Source organism: Eriocheir sinensis, chromosome 22 (assembly GCF_024679095.1).
Source record: "Eriocheir sinensis breed Jianghai 21 chromosome 22, ASM2467909v1, whole genome shotgun sequence".
NCBI lineage: Eukaryota > Metazoa > Arthropoda > Malacostraca > Decapoda > Varunidae > Eriocheir > Eriocheir sinensis.
Genome location: NC_066530.1, coordinates 6,848,872 through 6,864,326, shown reverse-complemented (window position 1 = coordinate 6,864,326; position 15,455 = coordinate 6,848,872).

The following is a 15,455-nucleotide window of genomic DNA, read 5'->3' as shown; positions in this document are numbered from 1 at the left end:
TCACCCCTATTCTGGTGTTGTCAGCAAACCTCGAGATGTTGGCGGAGGAGAAGGAGGAGGAGGAGGAGGAGGAGGAGGAAGAAGAAGAGTAGGGGAAGACGGGAGAGAGAGGAAGGGTGAAGAGTAGGCGAGGAAAGAACAGAGGTAGATACAGGAGGAGGAGAGGAAGAGAAGGGACAGGAAAAGGAGAGATGAAACGGGAGGAGGAAGATGAGGAGGAAGAGAAAAATAACAGGAGGAGGAGGAGAAATAGAAGAAACAGGAGGAAGACAAGGTGGAGGGGGAGAAGCAGAACGGCACGGAGAAAAAAAAAAGTAGATGGAGGAGGCGGAGGAGAGGGAGGAAGAGTGAAAAGAAGCGGACAGTGAAGGAGGAGGAGGAGGAAGAGGACTAGAAAAGAGAAGCAGAAGAAAGAGAAGTAGACGGTGGCGGGAGAGGAGGAGGAGGAGGATGAAGGAGGAGCAGGGGGTGTGCGGGAAAGAGAACAGTGAAGGATGGGAGGTAAGACTGGTGTTATGGAGGCGGGTAGACGGCGTTGTGCTGGGCTAAGAGGGCGATGGGAGGGCGGCGAAGCGAGGGGGAAGGAAAGGGAACAGACGGATGAAACCGGGCACCAGGCTTTGTGGTGAAACGCGAGTCCTGGATGTGTGTGGAAGGGGAGGGGGGCGGTGAACATAAGAACATAAGGAGTCTGCGAGAGGCCAAAAGGAGTATGCTTGGCAGCTTCTGTGATACGAGGCATGGGAGCGAGAGAAATAGAGAGAGAGGTAAAAGGAGGGAGGGAAAGGGAGAGTGCACAAGAATGAAAAACGACCAAGTAGGGACACTAGAAAGAAAGAAAATGATGAGATGAAATAATAAATCAAGTAGAAGTAGACAGCCATGACGAAGAAGGGAAAGACATGGAGAAAAGAAAGGAAAAGAATGAAGGAAGACGAATAAAATAATGGACAAAACTTTAGTGAACAGAATACGAAAGCCATGGATGACGAGGAAACGGTAAATGAAAAAAAAATGAAAAAAAATATTAGAAACGAAAAAAATATAATCAATCGAAAGATGACTGATGGCAGAGATAAAAGAGAACATGATAGCTAAAGAAAACGGAACGAGGAAAAAGAGAAAAGTCAGAGAAAGGGAAGAAATAAAACCGGGAGAATACTGGAGGAGGTAGAGAAGGGGAAAAAGAAAGGGGACGAAGGTGCTGAGGAGGAGAAATAAACAGGTAGAGAACGTTAAGGTGAAGGAAGAGAAAAATGCAAGGAAGAAAAGAGGAAGAAGAAGAAGAAGGTGGAGGAGTGATGAAGAGGAGTGCTGCAATGTGGATTTATGGAGAGCAAGCCATTGTCAGCGTTCGAGGGGAAGGGAGAGAGAGGAGAGGAAGGGAGGGAGGAGAGGAGAGAGAGAGAGAGGAGGAGAGTAGCAAGTGTCGTGTAGATTCTCCAAGAGATAAGGAGAGGAGGAGGAGGAGGAGGAAAAAGAGAAGGAAGTTAGAAGTTGGAAAGAAAAAAGAGGCAGAAAGAGAAATAAAATGAGAAAGAGAGGAAAAGGATGAGGACAATAGGAAGAGAAGGAGGAGAGAACCAAGAGAAAAAAAAGAGATTAAGAGAACAGATAGGGTGGAAATAGGAGTAGAAGAAAGAGGTAGGATAAGAAAGGAAGAAAAGGAGGAAAAAGGCGGAGAGGAAGAGGAGATAGAGGGTAGAAATAGGAGTAGAAGAGGAGATGAAAGGAAAGAGAAGAATAAGGAAAGGAACAGTAAGAAAGCAATAATGAGGAGAGAAAGAGGAGGAGAGAAAGGAGAAGGACGGAGGTAGATATAGGAGAGGAGAATGAAGAGAGTAATCGGAGTAAGAGGAGGAGGAGAACGAGGAAGAGGAAGAGAAGGATAAGGAAGATAAGAAGGATGGTAGAAAAAGATAGGCAAATGAAAACGGTAATAAGAGAAATAGGAAAAGCGGGAACAGGAGGTGGAAAAGGAGGTGGAAGAGGAGGTGGAAGAGGAGTGTAAGAGAGTCATAAAATCCGGACGTATTATTCCTGGAGATAAATCTTCGTAGATGACATAATTTCCGTGATAAATAGCGTGGATATTCCTTTCCTTTACGGCTGTGTGTGTGTGTTTTTGTGTGTGTGTGTGTGTTTGTGTGTTTGTGTGTGTGTGTGTGTGTGTGTGTGTGTACAGCGAGTATTCACCTTTGTTATGGTCTGTCTTACGTGACTGTGTATATTTTTGCTTGTGTTTACTCTCTCTCTCATCAATCGCTCGCACGTACCAAAACACACACAAAAAGCGCCATAATGAGTTTACAGTTTTTGGGGTTCCCTTCACAAATATTTACCTCGTCCACTTAGCGTCGGAATCAAACAGTCATATGCGGGAAAGTGGGGCAACAGGACCGAGGGAAAAACATTACTGAGGCATTTTTAAACAAGCCACCATCACACAATTAGAAGAGAAAGAGGAGGTAGAGGATGGAGGAATGAAAGAGGAGGGGGTAGATGAGGAAGGGGAGGAAGAGGTAAAGGATGTAGAGGATAGGGGAGGAGGAGAAGGATGGAAATGAAGAAGAGGAAAAGGATGTAGAGGACAGGAGAGGAGGAAAAGGATGGAAACGAAGAAGAAGAAAAGGATGTAGAGGATAGGAGAGGAGGAAAAGGATGGAAACGAAGAAGAAGAAAAGGATGTAGAGGACAGGAGAGGAGGAAAAGGATGGAAATGAAGAAGAGGAAAAGGAGGAGAGTAAAGAGGAAAACGAAGTAGAGAAAGGGTAGAGGAAGAGAGGATTGAACTAAAGGAGATAAAGGAAGAAGGAAAAGAAGACGAAGAGGTAGGGGAAAAGGAGAAAGAAGAAGAATACGAGATAAAAGAAGAGGGGAAAGAAAAAAGAGTAGGAAGGGAAATAAGGAGATGGGGGTAAAGGAAGGGAAAAAGAGGAGGAGGAGGAGGCCGAACATGGGAGAGAAGAAGAGGTAGAAGAGAAGGGGGAAAGACGAGAACGAGAAATAGAAGGGGAAAGAAGATTAAGAAGAGGATATAGAGGAATAGGAGGAAGAGAGGAAAGGAGAGAAGGAGAAGGAGAAGGAGGAAGAGGAAGAGGAGGAGAGCAGCTGCGGGTATTATATAAAGGAAATGTATTAGACTCAAATTTCTACTAACTCCATTTGCATAATGAAGACTTAATTTGTTATGGAAATTAATGGGCAGCGTTTAGGAGTGCAGTGTTCTTGAGCCCCGTGTGTGTGTGTGTGTGTGTGTGTGTGTGTGTGTGTGTGTGTGTGTGTGTGTGTGTGTGTGTGTGTGTGTGTGTGTGTGTGTGTGTGTGTGTGTGTGTGTGTGTGTGTGTGTGTTTCATTTGTATTTGCATATAGTGAATGTTGTAAATTCTTGCCAGCATAATATATTCTCATTACCGTTGTTGCTATTATTATTATTATTATTATTATTATTATTATTATTATTATTATTATTATTATTATTATTATTATTATTATTATTATTATTGTCATCATCTTTAATATATTCAAAATTATCATTAACACACAGACAATGGTGGTGATTAACTGTTATATATAAAGTAATCACAAGCCACATCATCTCTCTGAACAAAAGCTCTTGACGCGAACCCACAATCGGGAAATCAAACTATAAAGCAATCCCCGTCCTTTGCTTCCTCGGGCTGCACAGAGCACGTTTCACACTCGATGGAGCCCCGAGCATAGCAAACACACACACACACACACACACACACACACACACACACACACACACTACCAGTTATAAAACATATTTCATAATCGCCGGCGCCACGAGAATCAACCACACGCAGTATCAATAATAATAATAATAATAATAATAATAATAATAATAATAATAATACGTAATAATAGAACGGTCTTCCCTCCCGCGTGCAATACAGCCGAGCGTCCCTTCAAGGCAACCGCCACAAGGCTGTTCGCTCGCTTCACTCCACTAATAGATTTCTGTATCACTATTATTACTTTACGGACGAGAGACGCAGCGACTAGAACTTACAAAAAAAACACAGAACTGAGTATCTGTGGAGGAGAGGAGACTAAGTGCCAGAGTTCTCCTTTCGATGTAATAATCTACTGTAACCTAATAATTATAATAGATCTATCAGCAAAAGGTTAGGACGCTTTCAGTAAAAAAAAAAAGTGACTACCTGTATTACAAGTATGTACATCACACATAACACTAAGTCTCCACCTGGCTAGAAAGAACATTAGTGTATCTATATGTTAATCAATCATTGCTACTATTACTACTACTACTATTGATACTACTACTACTACTACTACTACTACTATTACTACTACTACTACTACTACTACAACTCCCACCACTGCCACAACTATTACCACCATCACACACAACATTCACCGTCTTCGCCTGACAGTTACTTCGATCACCCTCCGCAGCTCAATCACTAAAACAAGTCCATCCCTCCTCAAGGCGTATTCCGTCATCCTCACACACTAGCGCCTTACCTAACGTGTAGCAAAGTGTCTATCGTACAAAGTGGGGGAGGAACAACATCAAAGATCTTACCCGGGAGAAATTTTCAGCCGCGAGGAACATTTATGGCTTGTCGAAGTTCGCCCTTCCTCTCAACTTATGGTCGGAGTCTTTCATCCTTTAAAGCGCGCGATTTCATTCAGCGAGAGAGAGAGAGAGAGAGAGAGAGAGAGAGAGAGAGAGAGAGAGAGAGAGAGAGAGAGAGAGAGAGAGAGAGAGAGAGAGAGAGAGAGAGAGAGAGAGAGAGAGAGAGAGAGAGAGAGAGAGAGAGAGAGAGAGAGAGAGAGAGAGAGAGAGAGAGAGAGAGACAGACAGACAGACAGACAGACAGACAGACAGACAGACAGACATGCAGACGGACAGATCAAGATGAGCTCAGCAAGTTTATTATTTAGTATTTTTTTTCTCATCTACCAATCGCATCGAATTACCTCTCTATCTGTCCTCCCGAAATTGACCTCTCTTTTGGCCACTCCTCTTAACTCTTTTTTTTTTTTTACAGGAGCAGTGATTTGCGGGCTTTTTTTCATTTTTTTTTCTCTTGAGCTGTTTCCTTCGCTGTAAAAAAATACGGAGCACAAAAGTATTAAAAAAAACTAGAAAAAATACTAAAATAAATTGTCTTGGGTATTTAGAAAAGGACGAGGAAAATTCTCTCTCATAGGAAAAGCTTTTAAGACTCCCTTCAAAGGCGGAGGGAAAAATAAGGTTAAGAAAAGGGAAACAGTGAACGCCAGGACGGAAGGATTGGATTTATCTTACGTAATGGTGGCGTGGATGAACGAACGAACACACACACACACACACACACACACACACACACACACACACACACACACACACACACACACACACACACACATAATGGGCTTATTCTCATCATTTATTTTCTAATTGTCTGTCTGCATGTCGGTCTATCTATTTGTCTCTGTTTTGTCTGTTTCTCATTCTTTTTTTCTATCTTTCTATTTATTTAACTGTCTATCTATCTATCTAACACTCACTCATAGACAAATCACTCAATGTTACCCCCCAACTCCCTTACTTCGTCCCACACTCACTCACTCACTCACTCACTCACCGCCCACGCCGTCATCCTTTGTGTGGTTGGCGGACAGAAGATGAGGGAAGAGCTTTGAGGAAAATTACCCACACTACCAGCAGCGTCGGTAGCAGCTCTGTACTGGCGGGAGAGACTTGCTCCTGCCTTCCTTCCTTCCTGCCGACGCCTCTGCCCCTGAAGTTCAATGCTCCCTTATCTCTCTCTCTCTCTCTCTCTCTCTCTGCCATCTTTTTTGGGTCTGTGTCGTGTGTGTGTCTGTGAAGGTCCGGGTGTTTGTTTGTATGTGTGTTTGTTATTCTTGTGTGTGTGTGTGTATTTGCGTCTGTTTCTCATTTTGTTGCTGTCTGTCCCTTTGTTTGTTTGTCATTGTCTGTATGCTGTCCTGGTCTCTCTCTCTCTCTCTCTCTCTCTCTCTCACTCTCTCTCACACACACACACACACACACACACACACACACACACACACACACACACACACACACACACACACACACACACACACACACACACACACACACACACACACACACACACACACACACACACACACACACACACACACACACACACACACACACACACACACACACACACACACACACACACACACACACACACACACACACACACACACACACACACACACACACACACACACACACACACACACACACACACACACACACACACACACACACACACACACACACACACACACTTTCCCACATTCATCCTCTCCTGGAGCTCCTGCCCGGCGGAGGGTGTCGGGGCGTGTGATGCGGGGGACAGGGATGCTGCGTTACTCTTGGGGGAGCGGGGAAGAAGAGGGGGAAGAAGGGGGGAGAGGGGAAAAGAGGAGGAAGGAGAGAGAAGGGGGGAAGAGCGCGGTAGCTATGTGTGTGTTGTGGAGTGGACGGGGTAAGACAGGCGTGAAAGCAAGGGAGAAAAACAAGGAAGTAAGACGGGGTGAGGAGGTGAGGTAACATAAGGTAAGGTAAGGTAACGTAAGGTAAGGTAGGGTATGGTAAGGTAACGTAAGGTAAGGTAGGGTAGGGTAGGGTATGGTAAGGTAAGGTAAGGTAAGATAAGGTAAGGTAAGGAACGGTAAGTAAAGTAAGGAAAGGTAAGGTAAGGTAGGGTAGGGTAGGGTAGGGTAGGGTAGGCAGGTAGGTAGGGTAGGGTAAGGTAAGGTAAGGTAAGGGTAGGTAAGGTAAGAGTAGGTAGGTAGGTAAGGTAAGGTAAGGTAAGGTAAGGTAAGGTATGGTAAGGTAAGGTAAGGTAAGGTAAGGTAAGGTAAGGGAAGGTAAGGTAAGGTGAGGTAACGTAAGGCAAGGTAAGGTAAGATAGTTGAGTTACAAGATAGTTAATTAAGAAGGAAGTGAAGTATGGAGTGAGAAATCCGTAGAATAGAGGTAGTGACAGTTTTGCCAAAGTGAGTAAAGAGGTGAAGAGTAAAGAAAAGTGCGGAGAAGAGTATGTAGAAGAAAGAGGAGGAGCGGGCTAGCCATGTGTGTCTTGTAAAATGGACGGGGTAAGAGAGGCGTGAGCGCAGGCGAAAAAAGGACAAGGAAGGAATTGTAAGATGAGGTAAAGACTAGGCGGTATTACTACATATTTCGTCGCCAATGTTCACATATTTGACAAGTTTTCGTAGGAGGTTTGGTCATTTCCAGGATTAGTTTTACGACCCTGGTGGTAGTCTGACCCTTCTTCTGTACCATGAACCTCAAGAAACACTCATTACAACCCGATTGATCCCTTCTTTGACCTTCAGAAATAGTTGATGTGAGAAGCGAAAGTGTCTTATAATACCAGACTAGGAGTTTAGGTAAGGTGGGGTAAGATAAGATATGTTAAGGTGAGCCGTGGGATAAGGTAAAGGAAGAGATAAGATAGTGAGGAAAAAGGCTAGTTAAGGAATGAGGAGTATGTAGAATATAGTGCTTTAAGTTGAAGTGAGGGAAGTACAGGTAAGGTGAAGTGAGATGAAGTTACGGAAAGGATGAAATACAGTGAGGAAAGAGGTAAACTAAGGGGTGAAATGTGCGTAGAGTAGGAGTGAATTAAGGTAAGAGAAAGTAAGGTAAGGTAAGGTAAGGTAAGCTAAGCTAAGCTAAGGGAAAAGGTAAGGTAGGGTAAGGTAAGGTAAGCTAAGGTAAGGTAAGGTAAGATAAAGATAGGTTAGGTGAGATAAAGTGAAGGAAGATATACGAAAAACCGATGTGAAGAGTTCGTAAAGTAGAAGTGAAGTAAAGTTATATAAGGTCAGAGGCGAGGTGAGGTGAGGTGAGGCGAGGTGAGATAAGGAGAAGAACAGCTCTGAGAGAGAGAGAGAGAGAGAGAGAGAGAGAGAGAGAGAGAGAGAGAGAGAGAGAGAGAGAGAGAGAGAGAGAGAGAGAGAGAGAGAGAGAGAGAGAGAGAGAGAGAGAGAGAGAGAGAGATAGAGAGAGAGAGAGAGAGAGAGAGAGAGAGAGAGAGAGAGAGAGAGAGAGAGAGAGAGAGAGAGATAGAGAGAGAGAGAGAGAGAGAGAGAGAGAGAGAGAGAGAGAGAGAGAGAGAGAGAGAGAGAGAGAGAGAGAGAGAGAGAGAGAGAGAGAGAGAGAGAGAGAGAGAGAGAGAGAGAGAGAGAGAGAGAGAGAGAGAGAGAGAGAGAGAGAGAGAGAGAGAGAGAGAGAGAGAGAGAGAGAGAGAGAGAGAGAGAGAGAGAGAGAGAGAGAGAGAGAGAGAGAGAGAGAGAGAGAGAGAGAGAGGACAAAGACCGGGACGAAGAAAAACAAATACTATTGTTCAGAATGTTGCTCGTTTTATCAATGTTTATCATCTGAGGTTCGCCTTGAAGTATTTCCCGACCAGCACAGAGAAGCAAGTGGTGGGAGGGAATGGAAGTTATGAGTTTTCTTATCTGAGTGTGTGTGTGTGTGTGTGTGTGTGTGTGTGTGTGTGTGTGTGTGTGTGTGTGTGTGTGTTTACGTTGTTGCCTATTGCGCCGGTAGGCATCTTCCCGGTGGGGCCTGATGGTCGGCCCAAGGCTTCTTCCAGGTGGGGCCTGATGGTCGGCCCAGCCCGTTCTGGCGCAGGCGAGTGTTTATAGTGGCGCCATCTTGCATTGGCTCATGCTGCCCCCCGGAACTCGTTCTTGATTCGCTTGGACGGCTTCCTCTAGAGTCCGGGTTGATGGGTGGTCTTCAGGACAGCATGTGGGTAGTTTTAAGCCACTCGGCGGGGACCGAAAAATCCGAGTGGTAGCGTGGGGATTCGAACCCGCGTCGTCCATCACGCGGTGAATGTGGGCCCAGTACGCTACCACTTCGGCCACCGCCTACCCCTATGCGTGCGTGGGTTGAGGTTATATAACGATAAGTGCAGACGCAATATAGTGTTTCTCCGTTTTGCAAGGATAGAGACGAGGGAGAGAGATAGATGTTGGAAAGAGAAAACCAACTCGGGAGAGGAAAGAAGGCTTAGACGGCGTGGGAGAGCGACAGTAGGATAAGTGCTGAGATGGGAGGCGGGGCATCCGAGAATCAAAATAACATAAATTCAACACCAAAAAGGGAGTTCACAAATATCGTGTAGAAGTGAATATTACGTAAAGAACATAGGAACCCACGACGCTATGCAAAAAAGAAAAGAAGTGGATACCATTGAATTGATAATGGAGTGAAAATAATTTACGGAAGTGCAAGTTATGATAAAGTCGATGTTCACAAAAATCGAAAGTGTTTAATATCGGACTGGAGCGTGTGAAGAATGGAAATTTAAGTGAACTGATAAAAGTGTCGAGGAAGAACGATAAGGAGGATGAGAAGGGGAAGAACATGGAAACGAAGAACAAGAAGGGAAAGTCTGAATGTAGTAGAACAGAATTACAACATGCCACTTAAAATGTAAAGGTCATATGAATTGCAGAACATTATGCCACCACCACAAAGACGGTGTGACGAAGATAACTGCCCTGTTCCGAAGCCTACCTGGAGCCAGCCGTTAACACACTAATGTTAACGGAGAAAGAGAAGAATGAGGTGAGGATGAATAGGATGAGGAGGAAGATGGCAAGAAAACAGTGCAGGTATGATGAATAAATAGACGAATAAGATGAAAGAAAATAAAGAAAAAAATGTATATATGCTCGAAGGAGGGGGCCAAGGAGTGGAAGGTAGAAAGTGAAAGTGAGCAAAAACAGAGCTCTCCACCCGAAATTGACCTCTCTTTTGGGTGCTCTTTGCTTTTATCTTTTATGGGAGCGGCGAGTAGCGGGCTTTTTTATTTCGTACTCTTTTTGTTGCCCTTGACCTTTGATGTAAAAAAAACAGAGCAAATAAAGGAGAAGGAAGATAAGGAAACGAACATAAGCTATAGAAATCATGAGACGGTGAGAGAAACCAAACATCTTTTTATGTGTGTGTGTAAGTCTGTCAGTCTGTCTGTCTTCTACATCCAACTCAATGACGCTTAACCCCGAAAAAAGACCCCAATAAATGAACATTCTATTTGCCTATTGGGCGTGATGAGAGCCAATTAAGGGACGAGGTGAATGAGGACAAGGTCAGGAGGGAAGTCCAGAAAAATGAAGGCGAGTTAAAGAGCTGAGTGAGTGAGTGAGAGCATTTTCAGGGGGTGAAGAGAGAAAGAGAGAGGGCGACGAGTGAGGGCTATCGTGCAAGGGAGGGGTGATGAGACGGGTAAAAGAACACTACAGATTGATTACAAATTAGGTGAGTGAGGGCGTGAAGGATGAAAGGGAGGCAAGCAGTTATGACGCGTGGGGATGGGGAGGTGGGTGGGTGGAGGAGGGAGTGTGTGTGTGTGTGTGTGTGTGTGTGTGTGTGTGTGTGTGTGTGTGTGTGTGTGTGTGTGAGTGAGTAAGAAAGTGAGTTAGAGAGGGAGGGAAGAAGGAGGGAGGGAAGGAGGGATGGAGGAAGGAGAGGAGGAAGTGGATGAGTGTATGAGGAGTGAGGAGGAGTGAGTGAGTGGAAAGGTGAGTTAGTGAGGGAGAGAAGAAGGAAGGAGAGAAAGAGGGAGGAAGGCGGATGGAGGGAGGAGGAGTGAGTGAGTGAGTGGAAAGGTGAGTTAGTGAGGGAGGAAGGAGGGCAGGAGTGGATGACTGTATGAGTGAGTGAGTAAGACAAAGAGAAGCAGAAAAAATCAAACCGCTACATTCTACTCAATTAGTACTGGCATGTCGCAATTACATAAACAAAATCACTCGCAATTACAGTATTACGCAGCACCGCAATTACTACAAAAATGCCACAATTTATCACATTAAAACTGATATTAAAAGTTGTGCTCTTACTAATGAAAACTAATAACGGGCGCTGCAGTACATCCCAATTATCATAAGTTGCATGTTATTAACCAAATGAAACGTTACTTGGGAAATTATGGCTCTTGCGAAATCGTAAAATAACACGAAAAACGCCTAGCTCTTAATCTCGGAAAACTGGAGATAAATGAGAAGTATTAAAAAGAGAAGGGAAGGAAAGGGTGGCACGGTTTTGGTAATGTGTATAAAGGAATAAATTTAGAAGACAAGAAAAGATGGAAAGAAAATAGTTTGATGTATAGAAAAGTGAAAAGAGAAGAGGATAAAAAGAGAGATGATTAAAGTGGAGAGGTAAAGTAACACAATCGGAGAAACAAAAAAAGGGGAAAAAAACATGTGGATTTAAAAAGAGAGGATGAAATAGAAGAGGGACAGAGTAACAATGACACGGAGATACAGGAGAGAGAAAGAGGAATACAATAAGAGGAGAAGAAAAGGAATACCTGTGTTGGAAATATACTAGAGGAAAAGAAAGTAACGAGGAGAGGGAAACACGGCACTGGTAAAACGTAACAGGAGAGGGAATGAAGAAGAGGAAATTACAACTAAGTGTCGGCAATTCAGAACAGGGAGTAAGTGAACAACAGAATAAATGAGGCGAGGAAGAGGACGAAAATGCAGGATAGAAACAGAAACAGGACAGTGGCAGAAAAACACAAAAGAGAGGATGGAAAACAATACAGGGAGCGAAAGAGAAACAAGAGAATGGCAGATAAAAACCAAAAGAAAGTACTGGATAAATTAACAACGTGACAAAAGAGGGGATGAAGGAGAGGAAAGGAGAGGAAAAGTGAAACAGAAAGAGAGAATGGATAACAAGATAGAGGAAGGAAAAAGAGGCCATGAAGGAGAGAAAAGGAGAGGACAAGTGAAACAGAAAGAGAGAATGGATAACAAGATAAAGCAAGGGAAAAAGAGGCGATGAAGGACAGGAAAGTAGAGGAAAAGTGAAACAGAAAGAGAGAATGGATAACAAGATAAAGCAAGGGAAAAAGAGGCGATGAAGGACAGGAAAGTAGAGGAAAAGTGAAACAGAAAGAGAGAATGGATAACAAGATAAAGCAAGGGAAAAAGAGGCGATGAAGGACAGGAAAGGACGGGAAAAGTGAAACAGAAAGAGAGAATGGAATAACAAGATAAAGGAAGGAAATAACAAGAGAATAGTGGAGAAAACCAAGAGTAGGAACGGAGAACACAACTAAAAGAATAAGAAGGAAAGAGTAACAATAGACATGAGTGAAGACAACAGAGAAGAAAGAAAAAAAAGGCAGAAAGAATGGCTGAAGCTCGAGCCGTCTATTGCCTTTACAGACTCAAACACTATAATCAGATTTACCAGACTTCTCCGCCAGATATTAACGCTGATAAAGTGAAGTCCCGAGCTTGAAAAGAAAACTGAAACTCTGGGCACTCTCCAAATAAACACACGCCGCCCGTTTTCTGTTGCGTAAGGGAAACTGTAATAAGAGCCGAGGAGTTGGGAGGGAAAAGTACAATGACCGTGAAAGAAAGAGAAAGGGTGATACACGGATACATGGAAGTCAGGAGAATTAGACGGACGAGACTTAAAGGAGAAAAAAGCAAAACTCAAACGTGAAAATATAAAAGTGGAGAAAAAATGTAAATAAAGGAAAATTGGAGGAGAATGGCAATAGAAGCATACGAGAAAGTTATAAAAAATACGAAATAGATTAAAATTGAGAAAGCGCATCAACTCAACCGGAATAGCATAAAGGTGGAAAGAAGATAATGTTAATAAAGGGAATCAAAGGAGAATGGCAATATGAGCAATACGTGAAAGTTAGGGAAAGTAAAAGAAGAAACAGAGTAAAATGAGAACGCACATTAACTCAACCGTGATAATATAAAAAGTGGGAAGCGGAAAAATTTATTAAAGGGAAGGAAATGAAAATGACAATGTGATCATCTCTAAGGAAAGTTAGGGAAAGAAAAAAGATGATAGAGAGTAAAATGAGAAAGCACACCAACTCAGCCGTGATAACACTGAAATGGGAAGAAAAATATGAATAAAAGAAAGTAAAAGCTATTGGGAATATGAAAATACTTGAGCTATATGATAAAAAGAAAACAAAAGAGTTAGGGAAAGAAAAAAGATGAAAAAAGTAAAATGAGAAAGCACACCAACTCAACCGTGATAACACTGAAATGGGAAGAATAAACGTGAATAAAGGAAAGTGAAGGCTGTTGGGAATATGAAAATACTTGAGTTATATGATAAAAAGAAAACTAAAGATGCAAATTAGAAGCATACCAAGCACACTGTGGCACTAGCAAACAAGTAAGAAGGAAGTAGGCCTATGTGACTTGAAAACAAAGAAAAGGGGCGATAAAAAGAAGATATTACATTAAACAAAACTGGAAATAGGAAGAAAAATACTAAAATAATAAATAAATCCACACCAACTCTGATATTAATATAGAACTGGAGTAAAAAAACAAAACTATAAATAACTGGTAAAGAAAGAAAAGACATAATTAAAATAAAATAAAAATAACGCGATGAAAAATAAAGAAAAAAGAGAATCCTGTCAACCTTACTTAATTGTTTCGTCATCTTTGTTGCTTCTGTTTTTGTTTTTGTTTTCTATTCACAAAACCTGTTCATATCGTCCTTCAAGTTCTTTCCTTCCTCTACATTCCCTCCCTCCTCGCCCTCCATTCCCCCTCCCTTCAACACGCCTCCTCCTCCATCTCCCGCATTTCTTCCGTCGCATTCCTCTGCCTCGCCCATTCGTATTTCCTCCATCTTCCTCCTCCTCTCATATTCAATTTCGAGCCTTTTCTTCTTTTCTGGCACGTGGAAACCTACACACAGACGCCTCTCTCTCTCTCTCTCTCTCTCCTATTTATTTATTTTTTACTCATTTCTTTCTTTAATTTTCATTCTATCTATCTTTCTTTCTTTCTCTTTCTTTCTCTTTCTCCCTTCCACATCCTTACTTATCTACCTCCCCCCAACAGTTTAACATCTACAACACGATTTGAAAAGAACATCATCGCCAACTCTATTAAGTTACTAAAGAAAAAAGACAAGAAAAGGTATAGTTTGGAAGAGACAGGAGAGATGGAGAAGAGTAAGGAGAGGGAAGAATTTTAGGAGGATAAGGAGGAGGGAAAAGGGAGGAGGCGAAATCCTTTAAACAATGAAAAGTCAGAGAAGAGGGAGAAGAAGGTTGGGAGGAAAAAAAAGGAGAAGACACGCTTTAGACAATGAAGAAAAGCAGGAGAAGGATGGAAAGGGAATAAGGAAAGAGGGGGAAAGAAAGAACGAGGAAATACCCTTTAGACAACGAAAGACAAGAGGAAAATAGGAGAAAGAAGAGGTTAGGAGAACAAGAGGGAGGAAAAAAAAGTAGGAGGAAAAACACTTTAGACAATGATCCAGCTAAATCTTCCTCTCTGTCTCTCTGGATGAAAAAAAATACGTGTTTAATATTTTTTAAAAGACAGTTTTGACTCCGCAGATTTCCTTAAGGGGCTTATCGAAGAGCCTACAAAAAATGGTTAATGGGGGTGAGCCAAGGTCGAGGGAGGCGAGGAGGTGAAGGTCAATTATAAAGAAGAGAGGAGGAAGCAAAGGACTTAACTGAGCAGCAGAAGGATGAGGATAAAATAAGTTAGAAAGAGAAACAGGAACGCGTGAAGAGATGGAATTGTACTTACTAATGGAAAGAAATAAGGTGAAGAAGGGAAGGTCATTTATAAAGAGAGAAGGAACATGAAGAGGAAACGGAGCATGGGAAGAAAGAGGAACAGGAGAATGAAGAAGTTAGAACGAGAAGTAGAAGAAATGGCGGAGATGGGGATATGCGTAGAAAAGGGAAGAAATAAGGTGAAGAAGGGAAGGTCAGTTATAAAGAAGAGGAAGAGGAACCCAACGACGAAATGGAATAGCAGAAGGAAGAGGAAAAGAAGAGTAAAGAAGATGGAAACAGAAACAGAAGAGAAGAAGGAAGAGAGGAATGAAGTTAAAAAAAGAAACAAAAAAGAGAAGTAGGAAGAGAAAAGTAAAGAAATTAGAAAGATAAAGAGAATAAGAGAAGAAGGAAGATTACAAAAGTTAGAAAGAGAATCCGAAGAAATGAAAGAAGACAAAAGACGGAAGAAAGAAAATCAACAAAAAACTGAGGAGATGGAAATGACAGAAGTAATGGAAAAAATGAAGAAGGGAATGACCAGTAAGGGGAAGAAGAATTAAGCAGTTCGAGAGAAAAGAAAAACAAAACATTATAGATGAAAAGGCACGTAGCAGTAGGAAGAAATTAAGAATGAATGAAAGAACAAGGGGGAGAGGAAGAGGAAGAAGGAGAGCAAACAAGTCAGAAAGAGACCAATGAAAAGCTGAAGAGGTGGTGGATATGTAAGCAGGAGTAAAAATAAATTAAGAAAGGAAAAAGACCAAGGGAAGAGAAAGGGTGTGACTGTAGACTGTAGAGAGACGTGGACATTTTGTTGAACATCTTATCAAAACAATAAATAAATGTACGAAGACTGCGTAGAGATGC